Source organism: Sus scrofa, chromosome 1, assembly GCF_000003025.6.
Source record: "Sus scrofa isolate TJ Tabasco breed Duroc chromosome 1, Sscrofa11.1, whole genome shotgun sequence".
Classification (NCBI taxonomy): Eukaryota; Metazoa; Chordata; class Mammalia; order Artiodactyla; family Suidae; genus Sus; species Sus scrofa.
In genome coordinates, this window is record NC_010443.5 from 211,820,262 (window position 1) to 211,847,456 (window position 27,195).

The following is a 27,195-nucleotide window of genomic DNA, read 5'->3' on the forward strand; positions in this document are numbered from 1 at the left end:
TACTTTACCATTGAGGAAACCAATGTTCGGAGAGATTGAGTGACTTGCCCAAGATGATGATCTTTATTGAGCATACGGAAGTTGTAAAATTCCTTACGAACTAATGTCATAATTCCTTAAGAATTTAAGATTTTACTTGTAAAACTTAAGAGTCTCTTTTGTAACTGAATAAAGAAGACATGACAATTGGTCAGGCATATGAACAAAGATACAGATTATGCTCTATGTAACGTGGAGGATTGAGAACTATGTCATTATAAAACATGAACAAATAGCAATTACTGAGGTCTGTTATTCTCAGTATCTCGTGGTACTATTATGAATAGCAAGTTGCTATGTGGAGAAACAATTTAATAATAAAAGATTAAGGTAAAATCTTTCTGTTGTTTAAAGCTTGATGGTTCAAGCTAGAGCTCTATTCCTCTTTTTTTTTTTTTTGATGAATAGCCCTTGTGATAGGGAAGTACAAATAAAAATCATTGTAAGAAGCAAAACCAAAAAACAAAAATAAATGAACAAAACTCATTTTTGAGTCTTTAATATAAATCAGGATAGGAACCTAGATCTGTTTGATGACAGTGTCCTTATTCTTAATCTTCATGATGACTGCACAATAAGCATTAGAATAAGAAAGCTGAGGGTAAGGGTGTGAAGTCATTTGCCCAAGGCAGAATTTGGGTTTTTCTGCCAATTTACCAAAGGTAACCCTTTGAGTTCTTTATAGTACACTTTGCAGCCTACCTATATTACTCCTTTTCAGTAATATTCAGCTATAATCATCATCATCATCATTATTTTTTCTATGTAGGTTCCTTTTCTTCCAAATCTCTGAGTAAACTGATACCATCTTGTCAACTTTTCCATTAAACGCGTTCTTATTGGAGGTTACTTGATACATTACACTTCTATCCTTTTTTTTTTTTTTTTTTTTTTTTTTGCAAAAATATATCCCTTTTTGTTTCACAGTATCTTGTTGTGGGCTTCTTTCCAGATATCCATTACTGATATGAGAGAGAAATTAATTCTTCTAGGTTCATTTTCAGCATAGAGATGCTTGGCATTACCTGTGATCAACTCACTTGTCCTCTCTGCCACAGATTGCTTATACTTTATAACTTATTGCTGTTTTATAGAACTTTATGCATATAGTTATGCATTACAAAAACATCTGTTTGAGGCAGAGATCATTTACTTGAAAGAAATAGAAATCACTCATCCTAGTTCAAGTTCATTAGGATGAGATTAGAATTCAAGCAGGAAGACAACTTTTAGCCAGCGTTATTACAAGCTTAGTTAGAGGTAGAGAAGGAATGTCGTGAGCTGAGATACATCTCTTGATGATTGCATAGCCCTCTTTTCTCTCCCCATAACCCAGGCTCTCTCTCCACTTCCCTTTGTGGTCAGTTCTCTCTGCTAATGCATGAATAGGTTTGTTTATTCCAAATCTACATGACTTAAGAGATTTCCGACATATCCCCTTCAGACTATGTTTTCTGAATCTTATGATTGAAATCCTTGGAAGATGGAATGTAGGAAATAAGAGGATATTTTATTTTCCTATGGTTCAGCATCCCCCCAACCCCCGGACCTAGCATAATCTGCTATGGTCGCCTGGAAGATGATGCAAAGAGAATCCCACTAGTGGAAACTATCAGTAAAGAGTATTTTCAAAGCAGGGTGTAGTTTTGGCAGACACTCCAAAATTTCGAACTTTGAACACTTAAACCACAGGAGCAATAAAAGATAAAATATCTGGCAAGAGAAGCTGAGCAGAACAGTTCACCTATATTATTTATAATAGCAAAGGTTAATTCCTATAAACTACTTACCATTTACCAGTGCCTTACATATGATATTCCTCTCAACAATCCTGTGAGGGAGATATTATGATTATTAATATTGCATAGGGAAGGATACTGAAGGAAATGTATCATTATTCCCATTTTACAGAGAAGGAAATTTTATGTAGAAGGAAATACTGTTCAGAGAGACCAAATTATTTACCCAGATGGGGAAGTAGAAAAACAAGGGTGTGCAACTAGGCAGTGTGGCTCCTGAGTCCATACATAAAATTCAGTATTCCATACTGTTTTTAAGAAAAAGCATTCTCTTTTATTGAAATTGCTACTTATAATTTCTGGAAAAATAAATCTTATCTGATCTTACCTTATACTGACTCACCTGTAGAATGAGAATAGGAAACTCAGTCTTGCCTTTTGACTCAGTCTTGTCTTTTGTTGACATTATGCAGTCTTAAAATATTTGCTACTCTATTTTAGCATTTTACTGTTTGCTATTTGTATATAAACATTAAAATGTGGGAAAGTGAAATCTAGCAGAAAGATAGAAAGTCTTGTTAATAGCAAGCAAAATGTGTGGAACTGTATTTTCAGACAGCTGAGGTTGATGGTGACTGAAAGCCACGTGAGTCTGATGGCTCTTTGGTGGTCTATATGATACACATTGGTGGTTTCTCTCTTGTTACTCTTGGACAAATGTTCAAACCACTAAAACCACTTACAAAATTGGCACTTGTTATAGAAAAAGTCAATTCCTTACCTTGGGAATCCTCTAGTATAGAGAAGAATCATCTCAGAAGAATCACTTGAAAAGTCCACTGAAGAGTCCACAAGGGGAAAAAAATAACCCACAAGCATTCTCTACTGTAGCATTATCTCTTCTTAAGAGATTTCCATTTTATTTTTTAATTTATTTTTAAATATTATTGGAGTATAGTTGATTTACAATATTGAGTTAGTTTCAGGTGTACAGTAAAGTGAATCAGTTATACATATGCATATGTCCACTGTTTTTTCAGATTATTTTCTCATATTCATTATTGCAGAATATTGAGTAGATTTCCTCAATATTAATAGTAGGTCCTTATTAATTATCTATTTTATATATGATAGTATATATATGTTAATCCCCAACTCCTAATTTATCCCTTCACCCTATATTTCCCCTGAGGTAACCATGAATTTGCTTTTGAAATCAGTCAGTCTGTTTCTGTTTTGTATATAAGTTCTTTTGTATCCTTTTAAATTAGATTCCACATATATGTGATATCATATGACATTTATCTTTATCTGACTAACTTCACCTTGTATGATGATCTCTAGGTCCATCCATGTTGTTGCAAATGGCATTATTTTGTTTTTTTATGGCTAATATTCCATTGTATACTAGTGTAAAATGGTATGAAATAGTAAAACAGAGATGAACTACAAGATAAGTAAGCTTGCCCTCTCCCTCTCCCTTTCCCGTTCTCTCTCTCCCTCCTTTACCTCTTTGTCTCCATTCTTTCTATATCATAAAATTATGATTATGGCAGCTTTATAATACTGATTCAGCATATCTTATGACTTATAAAACTAAAAATTAAAGCAAATGAAATAATTGTCATTTACCCTGGCTTTAGGAAATATCTGCTAAGAACACATTTTTGTAGTTAGAACACTCCTAACTTCAGTTTTTCAGAATTAAATTTGAAATCACCTTGTCATCAGTTGATTTAAGGCAATAATTTAGCCATTATGCACTCAGTATTTTGCTATGGGTTGTATGATTATCATTCTGTGCCTAAAAATCATGGATTCTAGTTCAGAAAATGTAGAGTGATTCACATAAGTTATTATTCATGATATTTCATAACAAAAACTATAATACACAATCAATAGGGGGCATATATGTAATTCTATATGAGATTTAAGAGTAATATTAGTATGTTAAAAGAAAAACACATATATTTTAAAAGTTCAACCTTTTATATACTCACATTATGAGCTATTTCTTTTGTACTTTAAAAACTTTTCTAGTAAGATTGTTAAAACCTAAAATTTTAGTTGGGCCCTCAATTAGATGAAAATGTACCTTTTAATTTTTTAAAGGTTATTCTTGGAGCGCACATGAATCATTTAACTGAACTTAGAAAAATACTATGTCTGTGCAAAACATTCAAAGACCACGTATTTGAACTTTCTTGAACTATTTTATTTCTGGCACCCCTCTGTTATCAGTTTGTTTCTTTTACAAGTGGAAACAATTTTTGTCGAGAGAGACATAATGTACAAAGTGAATCTTCACAAATTTAATTACATCAGGAAGATCTTGGAGATATTTAGAAAATATGCAAAGATTTTTTTTCAAAATTTAATTTTGCAAAAGTTTTTCAAACAAGGTAAAATATTAGTCTTACCATCTTTTACTATTTAATATATAGTAGAAAATACTTTTTCTATGAACAATAGAAAAAGTATTACGAAATTCCGCTTAAGAATATTTTTAAAAATTTGCATATAGTAATTTGATTTAGCATCTTTTGTAAATTCTGTATGCATTCTGCTGGGCACAGTAGGGACATTTAAAAAAAGAAAAAATGCTTACCAACTTTTGGAATATATTTCAAAGGCACTTTAAATTATATTTAAAATATATTATTGGCAATGAAAATAAAACATTTTATTTTACTTTTTATTATTCTTATTTTTTCTTTAGGGTAGCATGAGGAAATTCCCAGCCCAGGGATTAACCTGTGCCTCAGGAGCAACCTGAGCCACCCCAGCGACAATACCAGATCCTTAACTCACTGTCCCCCAAGGGAACTCCAAAACATTTTATTTTAGAAAAAATAGACATACAAAAAATTAAAATAGCTCTAGGTGTTACAGTACATATCTTTTTCTTTGCATATATAATACAATATTAGAATATATGGATAGATACATAATACATACATATTCACATATATATATGTGTGTGTATGGGAGAATATATGTATGTACATATCTATATACACACATACTTACATATATCTTCTGCATTTTAATTAAGATTATAAAGGGAAATATTTCTGTTTTTGAATATTTTTGAGAAAAAATTAATTTACCACTAAATAGAAAACTTGGTGTTCAACTGTAATTTTCTGCATTATGAATTCTTCTATTTTTATTGCATTTTGCTAATACTGTTATTGACTAATTTTTTAATAATTTACTTTCTGCTTTTTTCTATGTCTCCCTCCTTCTTAGAAAGCCAACTTTTAAATCTTATGCTGTAGTCTGTTATCTGCTTTTACATTTCTGTTTTTATTGTGTCTTCAAAATACCTTATATTCTTAATTTTACAAAGCTTCTTACAGGTTTTTCTGAAATTTCTTTCCATTTTCTGTTTATTTTAAAATATTTTTTAAAAGCAATGACTTTGTCTACGTTCTTCCCGTTATTTTGCAAAATCTTCTTTACTCTTCTTTAAAAGAGCATGTTGATACCTGGGCCAAAATTTTTCTTTGTTTTTATTACTCATTAGCCCTTGCTGCCACCTACTGCAAATAGCAGGAACCCACTTCCCTTGTTTTAACATCCAGCAATGCTGTTTGTTCATGTTTCTCTTCATTTTTCAGTTTCCCTTATTGCCTTATGGCCCATCTTATCCTTGGAAATGTGAAGATTTAGTGAGTTTCTTCCAGAATATTCTTGCTTATTTTCCTTTACACGGAGTTACATTTTGAAGGATTAAAATTGAAATTAGTGTTGTATATCCAAGATGTTTATAGTTCAATCAACACAGTTTAGAGATTTTGAATTTCTTTTAGTTTGAATAGTTGAAAGCAACCCTACCAAATTTCCAGATATTTTTGAAAAATATTTTTTAATTTAGTATTTCACCAATAATTTCAGTGTGGAGTTTTGGCAGGCTGAATATTTAGACATCTTACTAACATGTGGATTTCTTTGAACACTGCATACTAACAATGTTGGGTGATGAATTTGATTCAATTTTGCATGTTAAATCTTTTAAATCAAATCATGTGATTCCAGATTTCTGAATTGTGTTTATAGTAATTAGTCATATAGCTACACTGACCCACATTCCCCTGCCCCCTTAGACACATACATCATCTACTCTGCCTACAATAAATTCTCACACTTATGTTTTGCTAAGTCCATTGAAATTCTGTACCTTGCTTTTACTACACCAAAAGACATACAGGATGTATTTAGACAAACTATATGATGGTCCTGTAGTACCTCTAATCTTGTCTAACTTCCACCTGTTATTGGCACAATGGAAATAAAACAAAGGATGGAGAATATGGTTAGTATCTCTTTTGTCTGGATGAGTATATTCTAGATTTTTGCATGTCATGGGCTTGCATAGGACTTACTAAGCAGCAACTGAGAGGAGAGCCTTTGACTATAAAAATAGCTAAGAAGCATTGATTTGAGTCCTCAAAAATAATGTGGCTTTCAATTTTTACATTTCTAATAGAGAATAAAGTAAGAAAAATTGTTTATAGATGCTTTTACCAAGTAAATCAATATTGAAGCAAACATTTTATTTTTTATTAGATATTTTATTAATACTCAGAATGTATAAATATTTTCTTTTGAGAACAGATAGTTGTCTCTAAAGATTTGAAAATTTATTTAATTAAAACTTCAAGTAATATATTTATGTTGTGATATTTATGAAAAATGCTTTCAATATAGAAAAATATATTTAACCCATTTATATTAAAATCCTGCTGGTACATTTCAAAAATAACAAGATTTTAAACTCAATTTATAAACTACATAATCTATATTACACTGGGTTAGAAAAAGTTTGTGTATAGATGTGTGTGTGTGTATGTGTGTGCGTGTATAAAAACCACAAAAATTCCAGTCTCCTTTTCCTTATGGTATGGTATAAGAGATTTTGACTGTCCAAAGAAATGAAAAGTCTAAAAACAAAAAGAGTAATAACAGTGCAATCCAGTCTTTAATACTGGGCCTTTCAAAAGCATTATTGGGAAGCCCTGATTCATAGCCCTCGGTGACACCTCCACAAAACAGTGTCTTTCTCTTCTTTCCAACTGTCCCACATCTCATAGTTGCTTGGGAGATTCTCACTTTATAACTGTCTTAAATCTTATCTTCCCACTCTGTTTCCCCAAACCCCTGATCTGAATCTTTTCAGCCCCAGATTGCTTCCATGTCTCCAGTTTCTGCATCACAGAAGCCTGAGGACTAGGAGGGGCAAAAGATTTAGAGGACAAGATAGGAACAGGAGCTGAACAAGGAAACTATCACCTCCTATGTTCTGACTATGTCTTGTATGGGTGTGTGTTCATATGTGTGTCAAAGAAAAAGAAGTCTGTTGGCAGGAAGAGATTTCAGTGGGGAACCCACTAGCAGTAATAAATCCTTTCCCTATCACATTCATATTCATGATCTATATCCCTATTATGTTCATGTTTTTATAGCTTAGATGAAACTTTGATGAGAATTTTGATTACCTCTAGGAGCAGTGAAACAAACTTAGAAAGAGGACTCCTCACTAGGCACATCAATTTATCACCCTTTTTTGAAGACTCCCTGCTAGAAGTCTTTCTTGATGCTTTCCCCCATTTAAGTATAACAGTGATTGTATAACAGCGATTTAAATTTTGTTGAAAAAAATTAATAATATTTTTTCATAAAATGTAATGAGTTGGAGCTCATGAAAACACATATACACATATTATAAGTTAAATAACAAAAGTCCTAAATTTAAATAATACACACACATACACATACATGTGTGTGTATGAAATATTCTTACATTAAAATCATTCCTTAAATAATTGTGAGGTAAGTTGCCTAGAAATGCCAGAACTTTCAGGAGACAAGAGTAACGCTCCTAGACTTTAACCCCTAGGGCATAACGAAGGGTAAATGATGGATCTGGGGTTATGGAGTATGTGAGGAATAGAGATGATTAGCACAAATGTAAAAATAAATACATACATTATATCTAAATCTGTATTTCCTAAGCATTTAGATTTTGTGTAACTTAGCATTATCCACATGATGATTTCAGTGGAATAACATCTCAACTGTGAGCTCACAATTACCACAAATATGACTCCACTCATTAATACTCCTTAAATTGAGTGCAGTCAAGCCGTGTTTTTCATTGTGTTTTAAGGTTTCCTACATAGAGTTCTTTAAAGCAAAGCATTGGTAACAAATTAAGTAAATTAGACCTATTTACTCCAATTTACTCTGCCCTCATTAACCAAAATAAAAGTTGAAGAGTATCCTTGTCTCAGGTGAGGTAAGTACAAGCGGTCTGACTCATTAAGTGCATGATTTCACACTATATCATCAATATAAAACTGTTTCTACTTGTAGTTTCTGCCATTCAGCATAACTTTAGAAGCAAAAGTGGAGAAAAGGAAGAAGTAATTAAGTATACACCATTTATATAGACTGAAGGAAAAAGAAGAAAGATGGTAAAATCTGGGAGATCACTACTGACAAATCAAACCCACACATCAGGAGGTAACAGAAATATCTCTTCTAATCATTGGTTTTTGCGTCCTTTATAACAGGTTACTTGCTCTTTCTAGTTCCCTTTAACCCTGTTATCTATACCGTTTTTATTTTCAATTCCACAATATGGAGTGCTGAATAATTAGGAAGTTTTGCCCACAAAGCTATTAATATATTTAAAGGACATTTTAGAACAGGAAATTATGGCTGTGGAGTTGCTTTTGATGCACTGTTAAGCATAATTCAAAAAGTAACATAAGAAAGTAGTTAATTCCCCTCAAAAATCCAAAATCCAAATTAAATTTGGAGATTTCTTCTGCTTACAGGAGGCTTTTAAAATCAATTACAAACCTAAATATAATAGGACTAACTAAAGTTTTGGTAAATAAAAGAATGTGGTTAAAAAAAAAAAGGAATCTTGAAAGAGACTAATCTTAGATGATGGATATTTAGGGCTCTGCTATTTTACCCCATCCCACTTTATTATTTTTTTTAATCTACTTCATATTTGTTATGATTGTTTTAAGCACACAATTCAATGACCAATATAAAATGGTTGCTGCCTTTTATTTTATTATTATTTTTTTCTATTTGCTGCCTTTTATTTTATTATTATTTTTTTCTATTTATGCCCACACCTGTGGCATATGGATGTTCTGGTCTAGGGGTTGAATCATCCTATACCACGGCCATAGGAACGCTGGATCTACTACCTACATAGGCCTCATTTGCTGTATCCTTAACCCACTGAGCCACTGAATGAGGCCAGGGATCGAACCTACATCCTTATAGACACTATGTCAGGTTCTTAACCCACTGAGTCACAACGGGAACTCCGGTTGCAGCCCCTTCTTTTTTTTTTTTTTGGCTTTTTGGCTTTTTGCCATTTCTAGGGCCGCTCCCGCCGCATATGTAGGTTCCCAGGCTAGGGGTCGAATCAGAGCTGTAGCCGCCCGCCTATGCCAGAGCCACAGCAACATGGGATCCAACCTACACCACAGCTCATGGCACTGCCGAATCCTTAACCCACTGAGCAAGGCCAGGGACTGAACCCACAACCTCGTGGTTCCTAGTCAGATTCGTTAACCACTGAGCCATGATGAGAACTCCAAGGTTGCGGCCTTTTAAAATATACATCAGTAACTCAAAGAAGACATTTAAAGTTGCTTTTTCACTTAAAAAGAAAAGTAAACCATAATATTACAGGAGGTGAAGACAGGTAGATAATGAAACTGTCTTAATTCTTCAAGCTTAAAGCTGTCATTCTCAGGAAAGATATCCCAGTCCAGCTCTAATGGATCACTGATAAAATCCCTACAGTAAGCTAATCATAATGATCATTTCTGGTGATATTAATGGGGAAGCTTGATTTATAAACCTCAGTCTTTGACTGTTTTAAGAATCCTGTGTTCTAGAGGACACCAAAAGATAGTTGTATAGAAGAGTAAATCAGCCCCAGGGACCACTGTGTCTGTGAGATGCCAGCTTTGAGATGCAAGTTGAGATGAGTTTCAAGTTGCTGAACACCCCCATACAGCAGTTAAAAAAAAAAAAAAGAAAAGATATCAATATGCTTAGCTGCATCTTGTTAAAAGCTTCCTGCGGGCTGGCAGAATGAAATCTTTATTTAAAATACACAAACTATTGTCAAGGGAAAGATGGAAAAGAGAACCCAGTAAAAGGGCCAAATGCTTTGCTTAACCCACCAGAAGCAGCAGAAAGGGAGAAGTGGTCACATAGTCTTTGCAGAAACAACAACAAATAAGGTGGCTAACACCACTGCATCAGCCTCCATCTGCTCATCTCATGGTTTCAAACGCATTATTTCTTTTATTATTAATTATATGTGTTTCCAGGGAGGGCGAATATATTATTACAAATAGCAAGAGAGGAAACCATTTCTACTGCCACTTGGCATTAAGTACAGTAGTGTATGTAATGAGTGAGTGATGACAGGAAACAGAGCAGCAGGGTTGAGCCCTAGCATCCATTCTATCCATCCATTCCCACTCACTCTTGGTAGTAAGAAGCTAACAGAAAGTTCATGTAAAACCATTATTGAACACTGACAGGAAGGAAGGGAGACAGGGGAGTGGTGTGTATTTGTGCAGAGGGAGAAGGAGGGAGGGAGACAAGGAGAGAGAGGAAGAGAGAATGAGTTAGTCATCATCTTGCACAGACAGCACCATAAGGGGGGGCAGGTGCTTTGCATAATTGCAGAGATAGGCATGCAACACACACACACACACACACACACACACACACACATATACTGTAGAAGTCTTTTTGGTTTATATGCTACCATTTCCAAGAATAGCTTTAAGTGACATTGACTGTGTGCATGAACCTTTTTGAATGGGTGAGCTCAGAGGATTTGGGGCAGGGCAAGGATCTTTGTAGGGGATGGGTTCAGAAGAAGGTCACTTCTGCAGAGCAAAGTGGCATTGCAAGCAATGGAGCAAGCATGAAAAGAAAAAAGGTGACGAACCCTGGGGAAAATGTCACCTATATTGATTATGCTTTATTTCCCTTTGGAAGAAAGTGACATTTCTGCTATTGGATCATGGACTTATAAAGAAAGTCGATGGCTCACTGCTTTCTTGGTGGGGTCTGTTTACAGCACATTTGACCAGAGGGTATCTGGAAAGCTCTCTGTTGCCTCATTGCAAACAGGATAATTATTTCTTTGCCTTTTTTTTTTTTAAAGCACCAACACAGTGACATTTCTTTATCTTTAGCAAGAGAGATAACAACTGTTGCCATAGCTGTATGCTCTGGTCATACATAAAAGGGAATAAAAGCTTTTTGCTAAATTTCTTTCATCCTGCCCACTCTCTTCCTCAGCTCCAGCCCCTTTTTTTAAGCTTTGCTCAAGAGCTCTAAGTTCCTCTTCCTTGTTTCCTGAGTCTGTGTTACACCACCTTAGTGGCATTAGCCACTCTCCAGTGGGATACTAAGCAGGTGGAGAAGAAATCTCTTCTCCAATGCCTGTCCGTGTCCCCTCCTCCCTAGCGAGGCTGTTTCCCAGCAACTCTTTTTACAGGTTTCTCTCTTCTCAACCACCGCCTTGGCAGAGCTCTATGTCTCCGTCAAGTTCAGCAGCCAGGCTGCCAAGCACCCCAACGACAACTACATCGTAACTACATCCTGTAGCTCAGATGCGGAACACCCCGGGGCGCAACGCATCATCTGCACCCCTTCCCTACCCCTCAATAGTGTGGGCTCTTCCCAAGCACTGACAGTATTGCAAATTAAATCTCTGTCCTTTGTATTTTTGAACCCTCCACCCCAAACCCTTACCGACAGTTTATCTAAAAAAACCCACAAAACAAAAAAACAACCCCCCCCCAAAAAAGAAAACCAAAAAAAGAAAGAAAGGAAGAAAGAAAGAAAACCAAAAACACCTGTAAAATAACCGAAAACAAGCGAACACCTGAAGAAACGCAACCGGGATCCACACCTGCACAAGTCCTCTGCTTTAGCGGTTGGAAATAGCCCGTGCCTGACATGTCCTTCTTTCCCAGCGTCGAACACTTGACCCCGGAGCCCCGAAATCCAGCCAGGGTCTCGGGGTCGCGGGGTCAGCTTGGCCAGTGCCCGAACAGCTCCAGGGCGCGGCGCGTCTCCCCTCCTCCCGCCCCAGTCATCTCGCCCGCACCGCCGCCGCTGCCGCCTCCCGGGCTGGTGCTCGGAACATCCCGCGCCGCATCCTCCCCGCCCCGGCGCCCGCCCGTACACGCGCACCCGGCCCGCGCCGCTGGCAGCCATCAAGTGGCTTGTTAAGGAAATGCAGGTGAGTGCGTGCGGCTGGGCGGCCGCTGCCTGAGACGTGGGGTGTGTGCCTGTGTGTGAGAGAGAGGGAGCAAGAGGGAGCGCGAGCGCCGGGCTAGTGCGGGAGCTACTGGGGGATGCTTGCCGCCTCGGCTCCCCGCCTCGCCATTCACGCATCCGCACTCGGCGGCCTGAGCGCGTGGGGCAGCGCCTCGCCCTGACGGCGGCTGGTCCTCCGGCTGCTCCGCGAGCCGCTCGCCGGCCTCCCCCGCCCCGCGCTCCCTCCCGGAGCCCTCCCGCTGCTCCTCCTCCACTGCCTCCTCCCCTCCGCGCGGCGCTGACAGGCAGCCTCCGCGGGGAGAGTGCAGGTACTTTGCCTTCAGAATAATTTGCAGGACCCTGGTGAGCTTGCGGAGAGCCCTGATTTTCTCCTGTCTTCGCCCCCACCCTCCAGAAAAGAAGATCCCACTTTTGAAACAATCGGAACCCAAGGCATCCTACCAAAGCCAAAGCCCAACGGACGGCTGTGCATGTGCTGTCCTTTCTTGCAGTTTATTCTGGGCCTGTGTGGAATAGAAAGACAATTCTTTGACTGGTAGGAAAGAAAAGAGAAGACTCCTCAGGGTTTCCAAGGAAGACTGGAGCAGCTGCTTTAGTAAGTAAACTATACCTCTGTATTTCTTGCTTCTTGTCTCTAAAGTGAGGTATATACTGAATGAACGGTTTTTCCCCGATGCTATGGGCAGTTTGTTCGTTTTACCGGGGAAGTTGACTTATATAACTTAAGTAATTCCTAATTGAGAAGGTTTGCTAAGATTTTTTTTTTTTTTTTTTTTTAAAGAGGTCTGACTTCAGTATGGTCAACACTGCTGGGCATCTGATTTTGAACGCTTATTGTTCAAGGGCTATGGGAAGCCTGGTTTGTGAAATGTTGGTTGGTTCTAAGATTTAAGCACGGTTACCTAGAAAAAAGCTTGAAAATTCTAACTCTAATTGTTCGCTTCTGCCACCTTCAACCTCACCTTAATCGACGCCAACTGCCATCCTTCTCTGACTTCACTTGGTAGCTTGTTTTATCTTTAGTTCTGAAGAGAGCTTGTTAAAAAAAAAAAAATGGGTCAAGGAAGTTAATATAGGTGGTTTAAAAGACTAGAAGAAAACCACGTTGAGGTTTCTTTATGCTTGTAGGTAGATGAGATGTGGAAGAAAATCCTGGAATTAGCCTAGTTTTGAGAAATTTGGATATAATTAATTGGGAGAGGGAATGTGAAAAATGCTTTGGAGAGGGCAGGAGCTGAGGCTGTGACTTTGACACAGCAGGTTATAAACTGTGACAGGGGCTCAGCAACGAGTGACAGGTTTAAGGTGTCTCCTAGGGCTGAATATCTCTGCATCAAAAAACTTTTGCAGGCAGTATTCCTCTTGGGGCTAACATCACCATATCAGCAGCTGCAGCATTTCTGTAAAAATAAGTAGGACACTCTTCCTCTCTCTGTGAAAGGGTTAATGATATCTTAAAATTTCAAAAAAAAAAAAAAAGATATGGATTCTAACACTTGCCAATATTTTGTAATATCTAAATAAAACCTTTGTGTTATGTCAGGAAAAATATAGTTGAGTCAGTTTATTTTTCACAAGAGGGAATCAATAACATTTCAGCCTTTTTTTTTCTTTATCACTGCCAAATGGACTCAATCTAATTTTTCCTGCATTGTTACATATACAGTATGTACAGTAGGAATTGCAGTTTAGATAAAAAAGAACTGATTTTTAACAAAGTTCTTTGACATAATAACACTCATGCTGACTAGTGTAGAATAGTGATTAGAAAAAGTTTTATTTTTAACTTCCCATTTTCTGTCTCAGTATAAAATACACTTTTCTAACCAAATCCCTTTAAGAGTTGGAAACCAGATTGAAAATTAAAACCGCTGATCTCCTGGATAATTTATTTTTAACAGAACAATTTACTATCCAATAATACCTAAGGGTTTTCTTATATTTGATTGCTAACAATGGTAATGTGAAAGAAAATTATATTTACTCAAGTAAATATATAAAAGCAGCTATATTCATTTGGCATTTTTTTTTTAAATTTTAAGAGTGAACTGATGTATGATGGTTTAAAAAAAGGAAAGATCTTTTAGAGTTGTGATGGCTATTCAATGTCAAAAGCTCTGAGTATCTTGGGACATAAGTTCTTAAGGTAATGAAATAACAGTAGGACAGTTGATGAATTTGTTGACATGAAGTTGATGAATTATTTGACATAGATGGAAATCAATTGGGAAAGATATGTCATTGTTTTTTGTATATTACTTTATTTCCTATCCAAATGGCTATTCTTAGAGGTATTACTGCACTCAGCTGCCATTTCTAGTATTAGTTTAAAATGAATTTAAATAATTTAAAAGAAAGCTCTAGATCAGATTTGGATCATAGGAAGTGACCTCTAATCATTTGTGACCTCAAATATCTGGAAGGATATCTGCTGTTTGGAAAAATAATTATTGAAAAATAAAAAGTGAGATTGTACTGAAGTATCCAGATTTGAGAGTGGTTCAAACACGTTATTACATACATTACTTTAAGACACGTTTACCACAGAAGAAAAGACAACACAATTATCGATCCTGTTTGAATTCCTGAAAGATATACAATTAACATGAAAGCTAATCTGACATAGATTCTGTTTCCAATTATGTCGTAGTGCTGAGGAAGAAAGCCTGAATTAAAACAATTTCTAGTAAAGCTTACACATTTGATCACTGTCTCTCTATAATAATAGAGAAAAAAGTGAAAGGTGGAGAGGGCGATTGTCAGTTTTATTGTCATCAGCTTTTTGTGCAATATAGAGGTGGTTGCAACTTTAAAGTTGAAAAAAGAAAGTTGCTAGTGTCAGCAGTTATGTGTTTTATTATGCAATTGTTCTTGTTATTCAGATCAGATAATGGCCCTATGAAATACATAAGCAGTCTGCAGGGAATGAATGATTAATTCCTTTAAACGTGTGCTTACTAAAGGAGTTCTTACTAATATAGTGCTATATACCTGCATTTGCTAACAGTTGCAGTTGGTGAAGACAAACATACTTTTCTTTAAATATTAACCCAGAATTTACAGGTGTAGTCTGTAACTATCCATACCTAATTATCATTTTGTGGACCACATGATCTTACATTTTATGGAAACCTTTGGATGTAATAATTATTTTCTGAAAACTTTTAGTTTAGAAAGTGAGACATTGTTAGATGTGATTGTGGAAGGCTGAACTATTGTTAAAATATACTTTGTTATCCCCTCTATGAAATGACTTCCTATCTCTCCTGTGCAGTGTGCACATGTAACCTACAAGGGCAAAGGACATTTTTCATTAGTAAGGTTAAGCATAAGAAAAAAGCTAAAATATTGCTGGTTTGTATAAAATAATTAGCTGGATGCTATGTTAAAATAATAGGAATGGCTAATAGTACACATATGACAATTGTGGTGACTACTGGTTAAATTGTTTTACAGTTAGAAAAGTATCATTGATGTAACTTCCAGTAGCTCTATGTTTCTAAGACTAGATTATGGGAGAAGGTGGGGAATGGATGGATTTTATGTGGTAATTTGAGAGCAGGTGACCTAAAACACATGCTAAACACTTTAAATTCACCTATCCACGATCTTATTTTTTAGGCGTTTTCTGAAAAAATGTGATTTCCAAAGTTGCATATTTGGGTATTTATCAGTATAGCTTTATGTATCTTCCAGATTTAATACAGCAAACAACTTTATTTCAAGATTCCTCTGTTGTGGGAGAAAATATTGAAATTGAAAAATTGAAATTGAAAAAATCAATTTCAAGAATGTCTGTTTGAACTTACACTGAATTTATTAAACTTTAACAATGCAAATTCTATGAAAATACATACTTGATTATGCTAATTTAAAAGTTATAGTGAAAATTGAGTAAATGGGATTTTATATCCAATTGAGTGCATTTTGAATTTGTTTATCTCATGTATTTAAATGTAAATTCCTATGACTACTGTCAGTTCGCTGGGTTTTAATCAGGTTGTTCACCAGCATCTTGTCATCCATAATAAATTAATTTCCACTGGTACAATTAAACAATGCAGAAGCTAACTGTACTTGCATTAAAGGTTATGTTTGTTCAAACTCTTTAAAAAAGTGTTGAATGAAGGAAAATGAATGTAGAACCAAAATGAATATAACCCACCAGGTGAGCATTTATGGGATTGTAAAATCAGAAATTTTGTGTTTTCCTCTTATCTTTATAATTGGCTATGTGACCCCCAGAGAGGTAACCTGGACTTTCTGGACCTGGGTTTTCTTCTTTGACAAGCAGAGAGATTAGTCTACAATTTGAGAATATTTCAATAACAAAATCTTACAAACATATAGTTATTTATATAATTAATGCTTGGTTTGTAGCAAATTGTTGGAGTACTCTATGGCAGCTTGAGCATCCATGTAGAAATTGGGGCAGCTACCTTGTTTGAATGAGGGCTAAGGAAGTTTTCCTGAAGCCATATTGGCAATGCTTGGACACTGGTGCTGTGTGTATTGAATGTTTATTTGGAGTGGTTTGGAGGAGGAGGATGGAGGTTTTTGAAGGAAGGAGGTTGATTAAATTTTCTCTGCACCACCTTTTCCTCTTGTTACTGAAAGAATATCCTCTAGCGAGGTATTTTTAGATGTGTTGCTCTGTTCAATACCAGAAGGATATGAGAAGATGCAAATAAAAGAAATTACTTAGTGCCTTTTGACTTTCTACTTTCTTCTCTTAATTATTTCATATAAGCTATTTTATAATATCATGTCTAGATAAATATACAAGATTCAACTCATATTTTTCCCGAGATGCCTATTAGGCATGTCACAGGTAGAAGAAGCTAGAAAATTTTATTTTAACCTCTGTGTTTTAAAGAGGAAACTGAAGACTTCAAAGATAAAAAACTATAAAAGTAAAACAAATTTTCCAAGTTCACATAGAGGTTTTACATTAGAGAACAACAGTATTTAAAATGCTACATTGGCAAGAAAATACATAGACAACAATTTATATACCTGTTAGTAAATTAGCAGTTAACATTTTCATTGATGGTGTAGGATACAATGCATTTCATCTAGAAATACTTCATAATAACCAAACTTTTAATCTGGGAAAATGAACACAGCGAAAGAATACATGTGGTGTTAATTTAATTGATTTAAGTGCTCATTTTTTCCATAGAAAACCAATCATTTATTTATTCATAGATATAATTCATGTTATATAATTGATGAAATTGGAAACTCCTTCCCCTATAAGAAAATCAGTGTGCCCAGTCCTTTGCTTTTCTGATAGAAATGTTAAACTGGTAGCCAGTGACCTTTATCCCTATAAATGTTTTATATTTTAAATCATTGGAGATCATGCTATATTTAAGATTTATTTACTTCCAAATGCAAATTATAGCTGAATAATTATATTTTATTTGCTTTTCATCATGTTTTTGCATGTGTGCAGGCATGTGTGAGTATGTGTGTTTAAACACATCTGTTTAAGGTGGAACCTAGTGAAAATAGTGCGCTTAAAAATTTTAGGAATTCATGCATGCTAATTGAATAGTCAAAGAGAACATATATTATGGTGTAATGTATCAAATTGCCCTCTCATTAATCCTTAAATCGAATAAAGTACCATATTACCAAAGCCTTACCCTTGTAATAATTTCACATATTTTGTAAATACCACACTATAATAATTAAATATTCTTAAAGTTGATATGTATAGAATTGTGAGAACATAATTGCTATTCTTTTCATCTGTTATTATGGATCTTACTTACCTGTTTAAGTGTATGTACTTATATTAGATGCCAAAAAGGAAAGGGACAAATTCATATTTGTGTATGATATGGTAACTTAAAAGCAACCATCTTTAACCGCAGATTAAATGAATGTAATTTTAACTGAGCTGCCTTATTGTAAGACCTGTTGTATACAGGATGCTACCTGATTTGCTTTACCAGACAACAAAAAATACCTCATTTAAACACAGAATTAGGGAACCTTTATAAAAATTCCATTTTAAGCATGAAAGTATGTAAGCAATCAGCTACACAAGTCTGTTAGTGCATTTATTGTATTGAGACTACTGTGAATTATACTTTAAAAAGACTACCCCAAGTTATATTTCTCAGATATAGTTTGTAGCATTGAAAATGAGACCTTTTCAGAAGCTGCATGAACAGAGAACAAAGCCAGGCAAGCATGTGTGCATACTCTCCTTTTTACTACTTACCAGCTAAACACATGCATTATGGGATTTGTATCACAGGATATACTCTCATTTCTTTCATTAGACTATCTGGGAAGCTTAGGGCAAAGCCCTCAAACATAGCTTACTTGCAGTTCTAGGAAAGGTTAATTCAGAGTTCAGAACTGGGTGTATATGAGGTGAATAAGAGCAGTAGACTGTTACCTGTTTTTAAATGAGCTGTTCTAGGCCATTTGTCCAAGACATTTATTTAGGAGGAAAAAAATACTCATTCATGCTTGTATCCCTGAGATGTTGTCCCAGTAGAGTGACCTAGAATCCTTATGGTTAAGAACATAAATTCTACTTAGAGGTAGAATAGGGTTATAGAGTGGAGAGGATGGAAAGAAAGAAAAAAAAAAAAGGGACCTGTTAATCTTGCCGTGGGGTTCATATTCTTCTGCTTTTTATTCTTCCCGCAAATGGGTTTCCAACTTAGAGATATGACTTTTCACCTCAGGGTAGATGATCGTCAGATTAACAGAGAATCCAGTTCATATCGTTACTGTGCCATGGTATCACGTTTTTTGTTGCTGCTATCTTGTATCCATCTGGAACCCTTAAGGAGTTCATTTTTCTCTATTCATGTTCTGTATTAATTCCTTTTTAAAATTTTTGCAATAGAAATCAAGGACAGGACAATAATTCAGGCATTATAGCCATATTAGCCATATTATGCCCTGCTCCTAGAAGCTGCATCCCCTTCTGTTTCTCAGCTTGTGTATATTTTCAAGTTAGAATCACTAGGCACGATTATACCACATGTACCACAGAGCAGCATAACCCATTTAATATTTGATCCCCAAATATTTGTTATGTCTAATGTTCCAAGCAATGCTGAGTAAACACTCATAAGCTAGCAATATAAAACTGCCCAAGTTGTAACCATTCTAAATTCTTATGAAATATTTCCTCATTATCAGGATTTTTTTTGGATTCAAGGAAGAAAATAGAACATCCCTAAAGAATCTTTTCTTTTAAGTCACAGAGAAAATTCTAGGTATATGGCTTCCTTTATCATTTCCCCCGTCTCATTGGCTGTCATCCTGAGTCAGAGGAATCTCTTCTGGAAGCTGGGTGGGATCCTTGTTGCATACTTAACAGCTTCAGGCTGTGCTGTATGTCACTGAAATTACTTGACATCCTTGATCATCTTCAAAGTTTGATTACTCCAGTGCTACTTGTTCATGTGCCCCACTCTCCAAAGTTGTACATAGACAATAAGGCATGATAAACATATAACTATATCATCCTGATATCAGCAAGACATAGAAAATACAAATCTCCAGACCACTGTAGCAGTTTACTGTCTATGTACCAGTCCCACATAGTTCCAAATTCATAGGATAAAATACAAGTTACAATCAAGTGTCTTGTTGTGGTTTCAGCTGTGACCAAAGCATCATTGGAGAAGTGCATTAGTTTTCTCAGGAAAGAAAATGGACAGAAAAAAGAGAGGAAATTCTACCTGTACATTTTGATGTGTGGATTATTTTGATAAGTGACCCTGGAATAAATACTTTGGACCAAATAGCCAAAGAGGAGGATAAAATTGTAATTTAAATTTTAAGAAGTTTACTTGGAGTTTTAGCAGTATCTTTGGAATTAAAAATTTACCTGAATTTCACCTCTTGATTTCTTTTTAATTTTGAAGAGTTTCCGTTTGTATTCTTCTTAAAAACCCATATAAGAGTTGTATCAATGGTACTAGTCAGCAGTAACATTTGCAAAACATTTCTGAAATAATATATGATTTCACCCTCAAGGAAAATTTTACAAGTCTAAATTTTAATGGTAGACCATGTGCATCAGAAAGATAGGAACATATCTTCCCATCACTTGCTATTTCCCATTGTATTTTATAATATACTCAATTGGTTCTTATTTATTCATGGTATTTATTTCAGTTGACCATTGTTTGTAATTGTAGTGTGTAAGGATGTCCGGTGGCTTCTCCTCTGAATGGAAGTGTTCATTCTCTGTCATGTGTGCTACCTATTTGTTTCCTCCTAGGAAACATATGTGGTTGGCTTTGTAAGACATGACTTAGCTTCATCATTTATACCTGTGTGGTTGATGACAACAGGGCTTTCTTGCGGTAGACTTGTGTGCTCTCAAGAATTGAATTGAGCACTACAGTGTCTCATTTCCCTATTTCTCCTTTTTTTTTTTTTTTTTTTTAAGTGCTTGAAGCCTTTCTATTTTCCCATATACCTCCTCCATCATGGAATGTTGCCAGGCTTAATGACATAAATCACACATTCACTAAGACACATTGGTACTTACTGGCTTTTTGATGTAGTGCATTTTTAAAGCTATTCTAATTTCAATATATGTAACAGTATGACATGTTCTTTTCAGAGAAAGAAATTTCAAGGCAATATCTGAGAATGATTTGGTATGAAATCTTATGTAGGCTGAACCCTGAGTTGAATCAGTTGGGGGCCAGGTCAGAAGAGATATATATGTTTTCTACCAGAAGGGCTTCTCCCTTATTCAGTAGGAATTGAATATCTCTTCTTATTTCTGTTCCTACTGCCAAGTTTCTCTTTTCTGCTCATTTCCTTTGATCCTAATGGGAACCTGGTGCTGTGTTCACACAGGGATGACTCTGTTGGCCACATGAGAATAGAAAAGTGTGTATTGTTAAGATTTTTTTTTTAGTTTTTTTGTATTGCACAGTTCTCTTACATCTCAGTCATTACTTTCATCAATAACATTGATGAAACAATAGCCATTTCATAACCAGCCCATCATTTCTTATTGTTCTAGTCATCATTTGTTAAGGCATTAAAAGAAAGAAGCGGTTATTTTTTCCTATTCAGAGATGGTGTCATGGCCTTATTTTTTTTCTTGGGGTTTGGCTTTTTTTTTTTTTTTTTTTTTTTCGGTCTTATAGGACCTTCTCATGAGCTCTGAAAAGACCTTGACATAGTTAACATTTATTGACTCTTCAGTGTAGTCCAGTCACCATTTTAAGTGCGTCATGTGCATTAAATCATTCATTCCCACCTCAGCCCCATGAAGGTGATACAGTTATTATCTTTAATCTATAGATGAAGAATCTAAAGTACATAGAAGCTAAGGAAAGTTGCCCATTGTAACACACCAAGTGAAACACCTTTGCACTCTGTCTGCAGACCCTGTATTTTAAACCACTTTTCTGTATTAACATTTGTGTAGGTTTACAGTATGATCTCCAATATGTAAAACATCAGTATATAAGAATTTCAAAATTGCACGGGTCTTATATATCAAATGGGGAAAACATGAGGTATCTTGGCTCTGCTTTTATAATACAATTCCTTTCTAATAAAGCTGCCACTAACTATCCTAAGTAATAGATACAGGAATAGAACCTTGCAAAAATGTTGCTCAGGGAAACAAGAAAGTGAGGTTAAATCACATCAAGGTAAACCATCTCTAGACAGCTCTTGCCAAAGTTGAGTCGATAAGCATGGTGCAAATGCTTTTAAGTGCATTCCTTTTCTTCCTTGAAATTTTCTCATCTGATAGAAAGAGAAACTGATGTGCTCTGTTTTTCCCCATGGTGCCCCTCCAAGATCAGGTTCCTTCTCAGGAGTTGATTGATGGAGGTGGTTCTCACCAATCAAGCCCCTGTAGCCTTTTGGCCACAGATTTTATGGTATATCAGCCTTTTACATAACTAGCTGCACCTGGTGACCAGCAGCCACAGATTTTGAGAATCAACCAAGAAGCTTGAGTGAGCTTTCCCTGTGGAAAAGGCATAGTGGAACAGAAATGCAAAAGCAAGGAAGATGAGCTCAGGATGCATTAAGGATTAAGGTTTAGGGTCAGTAGGGTCACATCTGCCAGGGAATGTAATCCATGCTTCTTATGGTAATGAAATGAGATTGGCATAACTAACTGGTACAAAGTGTAATATAAGGGATACTGACTTTAAGCAGTAAAGAAGTAATTCAGAAAAGAATAAAAACAGAAATTAGTCCTGTAAGTCATTCGAATTACAATTATTTGTGTGATTTCTTACTACTTATGTCTCATTGCCATGCAGTCTGGGTATCATTTACACCATTGCATCACATTGGATTAAATTTGATGTAAATTTAATTTGATTGCAATAATAAACTTTCTATGCATAACAAGTTGAAGGAATATGAGTTACAACATAAATCATGATCTAATCTTTAGATTATACGAATGGAAAAAATTTTACCTACATTATTAGGTAATGTAGTTAACGTCTTAACTGCATTAAGCAAATTAAAGAATGGCTGAATAAATAATCTCAGTAAACATTTATTTAGTTTCTAATATATGAGAAATGTTTGATGCTTACTGATAAAAATCTGGTGTCCTAATTTTGAAAGGACATGAAGAATATTTTAGACATTCTATAAAATTATCAGAAATGGGTGTTTCGATTATAGCTTAGCAGAAACAAATCCAACTAGTATCCATGAGGTTGTGAGTTTGGTCCCTGGCCTTGCTCAGTGGGTTAAGGATCTGGCATTGCCGTGAGCTGTGGTATAGGTGGCATGACTCAGACCTTGCATTGCTGTGGCTGTGGAGTAGGCTGGCAGTGATAGCTCTGATTTGACCCCTAGCCTGGAAACTTACATGTGATGCAAGTGTTGTCCTTAAAAGAAAAGAAAAGAAAAAAAACAAAAAAATTATCAAAAATGTTATGTGACTTTTAAAAATCAACCTTAATAAAAATATTATCTTTGTTGTTTCTTAACTTATTGAATCAGCAATTCTTATGTCTTAAATACAGATTTGTCAGGTTATAATTTTAACTAATACCACAAGATGGCAAAGCAAATACAAAAATTGTTTTTTTTTTCCCTACATTGAGGAAAATATATAATACCAAAACTAGAAAATTGAAGTTATTTTATGACTCATACTGGAAGAGACTCAAGTCTCTTCTTTTAGATGTGAAAGATACAGAAACACTTAATGAACAAGTTTATTGGATTATCTTTTCCCCTCAAGATCTCCCTAAGACCTTTCCTCCCGAAGGTGTTCTGATTACCTGCAAAGAAAATTCAATGAATTTTTCTTTGCAAGTGGGAATCGAGAAGTAGAAAATGTGACAGACTGGGCAGTTTTATGATGCAAACTTGTCAACTGGTGACCTTTGTAGGACTGCTAAACTGTTAAAACACTTGTCGCAAGGTAGGATTTGGCCTTTTGTCCCTGAAAAACTTGTAGGAGGAGTAGTGGTCAAGAATAAAACACAAAAAAGTCCTGGATTCTTTCACATATTTGCAATAATATCTTTTTTCTTCTTTTGATTTATGAAGAGAAAAAGTTATAATCTTCAGGTCCAACGTGTTTTTAAACAAGTAGTCCTAATTTTTCTTAAAATGTAAGAGTATTCATTATATACAATGTAATTTGCATTACAATATGAGTTGTACAATATATTTTGAATTAGATTTCTTCAGGCAAACAAATGTAATAGGTCCAGGTAATTAGCTAAAATAAGCAAAATCTGCAACTTCACAGAGAGGATGTTTCTGAAAAGTCTAGGTTGTCTTGTCACATTTGTGCCAGCATCCACATTTATCACGGAGGGGTCCTACCATAAAAATGATACCTATCAGTGAACAGACTCTATCAGCCTACCCTGTACTATTTGTCAAAAATTTCCCTAAGGCTGCAACTTTACTTCAGGGTCTTACCAAATTGCCGTGTTCCATTCAGGCTGCTGTGACAAAAATACCATAAGCGTAGCTAGTAAACAACAGAAATTTATTCCTCACAGTTCTGGAGGCTGGCATGTCCAAGGTCATCATCCTGGCAGATGTGGTATCTGGTGAGAGCCCATTTCTTGGTTAATAGACAGCTTTCTTTCTGCTGTATTCTCCCATGGTGGAAGGAGCAAGGAAGTTCTCTGTTATCTCTTTATATGGGCACTTATTCTATTCATGAAAGCCCTACCCTCATGACCTCGTCATCTCCTAAAAGTCCCACTTCCATATACCATTACATATGTGAGATAAATTTCAACATTTGAATTTTGGAAGGACACAGCATTCTGTCCCTAGTACAGATCTTACCTGGATGACTACTTCCTGTCTTCCTATTTCTAGCTTATCTCCTCTATTCTTTTCTCAGCCACCAAAAGACATTTTTTTCCAAAATGCAAATCTGATTATGCACAAAACATTAAAGGATTCCTTATTGCATGGAGTATAACATTAACACACACACAAAATCTTAGTATGATATAAAGGGACCTCCCTGATCCAGGTTGCAAACTACTGTTTCATCTTTTACGTCTTGCCTTCTCTCACACCGCACCATGTATTCTATAATAAAGCCCTATAAACATCTCCAAATTAAAAATTGAATAATTTAAGTAGCTTATGATGAAAAGGATGATAATGATGATGACAATTTATAGTTTTTTTTTTTTTTCCTCTTGAAGAGGCTTTCTCATATTTTGTAATATTACATGGATGTGTCCTTCAGACACTAATTTTGAATCTGCTTTCAGGGTATAATGAGTATCCTTTCCAGTCAATGACATATATACAATAGAATGCCAACTTTTGAGGGACTTTCTTTCTGTGGCTTTGCTCAAGACGAACCACCTACTATATTACTTCTGCACACACATCGATCAGCTTTCTGTTGCTTCCCAGCAGCAGCCAGTATCTGCCATACAAAGTAATGATCTCTAGCAAAATTTTATGTTGCATTTCCCCTGCCAACTCCAAAGTGGTCAGCCTCCTTTAGCTTACCATCCTGGAACTGTGTGGGTTTCTTATTGTGGCCCAGCCCCCATAGGCACAGGCCCTGCTTCTCACAGCTTGGCTGGGCTCCAGGTCTTTGTTGCTGGAAATGCTACTGTAACATCTGTTAAGTATGGCATGCATGTAGTTACTGTCATCAATCTTAAGAATTTGGGTGCACTTTCCAGGATCGTGGCACACATTGTATAACATGAAATCTCCCTTGAAGTGAATGTTGCAGATCAAAAAGGGAAACAGTTTACCTTATGTTCTTACAATATCACTTAGATATTAAGAACTTCCAAGAAGCTTTTTGTATATTTAGATAACATATGACTACTTTTCTGTGGAATTTTTTCACTTAGAAGTTATTTTTAAAGGAAATTTATTTATATAAGGCCTTGAAAAAAATCTTAACATATTAATAATCTTAAACTAAATTTTAAGTTAATTAGTTTTGTCTTAAGAAAGGTATCCTATATTTTAAAGTGATGATCATAAGATAAAGTAATATGTAGTCAGAGCTTCCATCTCAGCATTTTCATTGACCTTTGAACATTTTTTATGAATTCCTTTATAAGACTACAAATCCAAAATAATGTAATCATTAAAAAATATTGATAGGATCCATATTAATATATTTCTGTTGTCTAAAGAACCCATACTATTAGATCTGCTTCTTTGTATTAGTAACTAAAGCTTATGCTTTTTGAGTCTGAGGTTTTGGGGAGATTGGAAAGACTGGGAAGGGGAAAAGCTGAGTAGAAGAGGAAAGAAGCACAATGTTATTGGTGAAAACTTCATAAAACCAAAGGGGATAATATATATTTTGAATATAGATTAGTCTTGAATTATCTCAATCTATGAAAAATCTTGGAATTGAGGTCTTAAATGATTAAGTCACTTAATAATTGCATCATCAGTGGGATAGTTTGGAAAATTATAAAATGATCATGACCAAACTTTGAAAAAAGTTGCAATATTTGTCCTTGTATAGAGTTGTTTGTTCATTTGTTTGCTTTTTTCTGTAGAGTAACCAGTATAAGAATCCTGGAGCCCCTCTGCCACATTGTGGCTCATATTTCAGGATTCTTAATTGATTTAAAATGGAATGAATTTAAAGTATTATTAACCCGTACGATGCACTTCAAAAATAAATCATTAGTAAATAATTATAAAGAGTCAGCATTCCACATTGTATAAGTTACCGAATACATCTTTATAACCATATGGCCCTAAAAGTATATGCAATGAAATAGAAATATTTTTCTTACATAATAGTTCTAAATTGAGCAGTTCAGGCTGATAAGATGACACTTGTTTTACAAGGGCATTCATGCATCAGGTTTCTTCTATCTTGTTGTTCCGCCATTCCTTAAAAGAACAGTCCTGTTCTACAGGGTCAGATTTGGATAATAATTAGATAGGAAATAGATTGCTTTAAGAAAATTTCCATTCCAATCCCATTGAATCTAGTCACATAGTCATACCTGGTGGCATGCTAAGCTGAGAAATGTAGTGTGTAGCTGGGCGCTCAGGTACTTGATAAATTGGGTAGCTGCTATTATGAAAAGGAGAAAGGTGGAAATAGATACTGAAGGAGTTAGTACTCTCCACTTCAGCCACTAACTCTTCATCTTATCAAAAATTGGTAAGAACTTTCATTGTCTCCCTTCTTTTTTTTATATCTTGCACTATTTCCATATACTCTCTGAAGCTAGAATAGGTAGTTAGAGGTTTTGTTGTCTATGCTGTTGTTTGGATTAGCAAGAAAAAGTCTAGTCCAAAACATTTATTCTCAATAATAAGGAAGATGAGGCTCCATGATATTCAATGCCCAGTTCTTATGAGTTTTTCAGAAGTAAAGGTAAAATTAGAACCCTGGTAATTTAACTGACAGTCCAGACTTCTGTGCAATGAAGAATGTGTCTGGGCTTTTGTAAAATTTTAATTTATTTTATGCAGAGAATTACCTAAAAATGTAAAACTTAAAAAAAATATTGTTAAGAGTTCCTGCCATGGCTCAGTGGAAATGAATCTGACTAGTGTCCATGAGCATGCAGGTTCGATCCCTGGCCTTGCTCAGTGG

At 35.4% G+C, this 27,195-nt stretch overlaps 1 protein-coding gene across 6 annotated transcripts in view; it reads left to right on the plus strand.

Annotated features, from left to right (window-relative positions):
• PTPRD (protein tyrosine phosphatase, receptor type D) overlaps positions 12,148-27,195 on the plus strand; it is a 2,180,605-nt gene continuing 2,165,557 nt past the window's right edge. For 2 of the 6 annotated variants that reach the window (XM_021074296.1, XM_021074327.1), the window contains exon 1: positions 12,433-12,723. The gene's annotated coding sequence lies outside the window, so the exon portion shown is untranslated. Of the gene's footprint in view, positions 12,724-27,195 lie in introns of all 6 variants that reach the window. The other 4 variants (XM_021074366.1, XM_021074310.1, XM_021074373.1 and 1 more) reach the window with 4 other exon arrangements.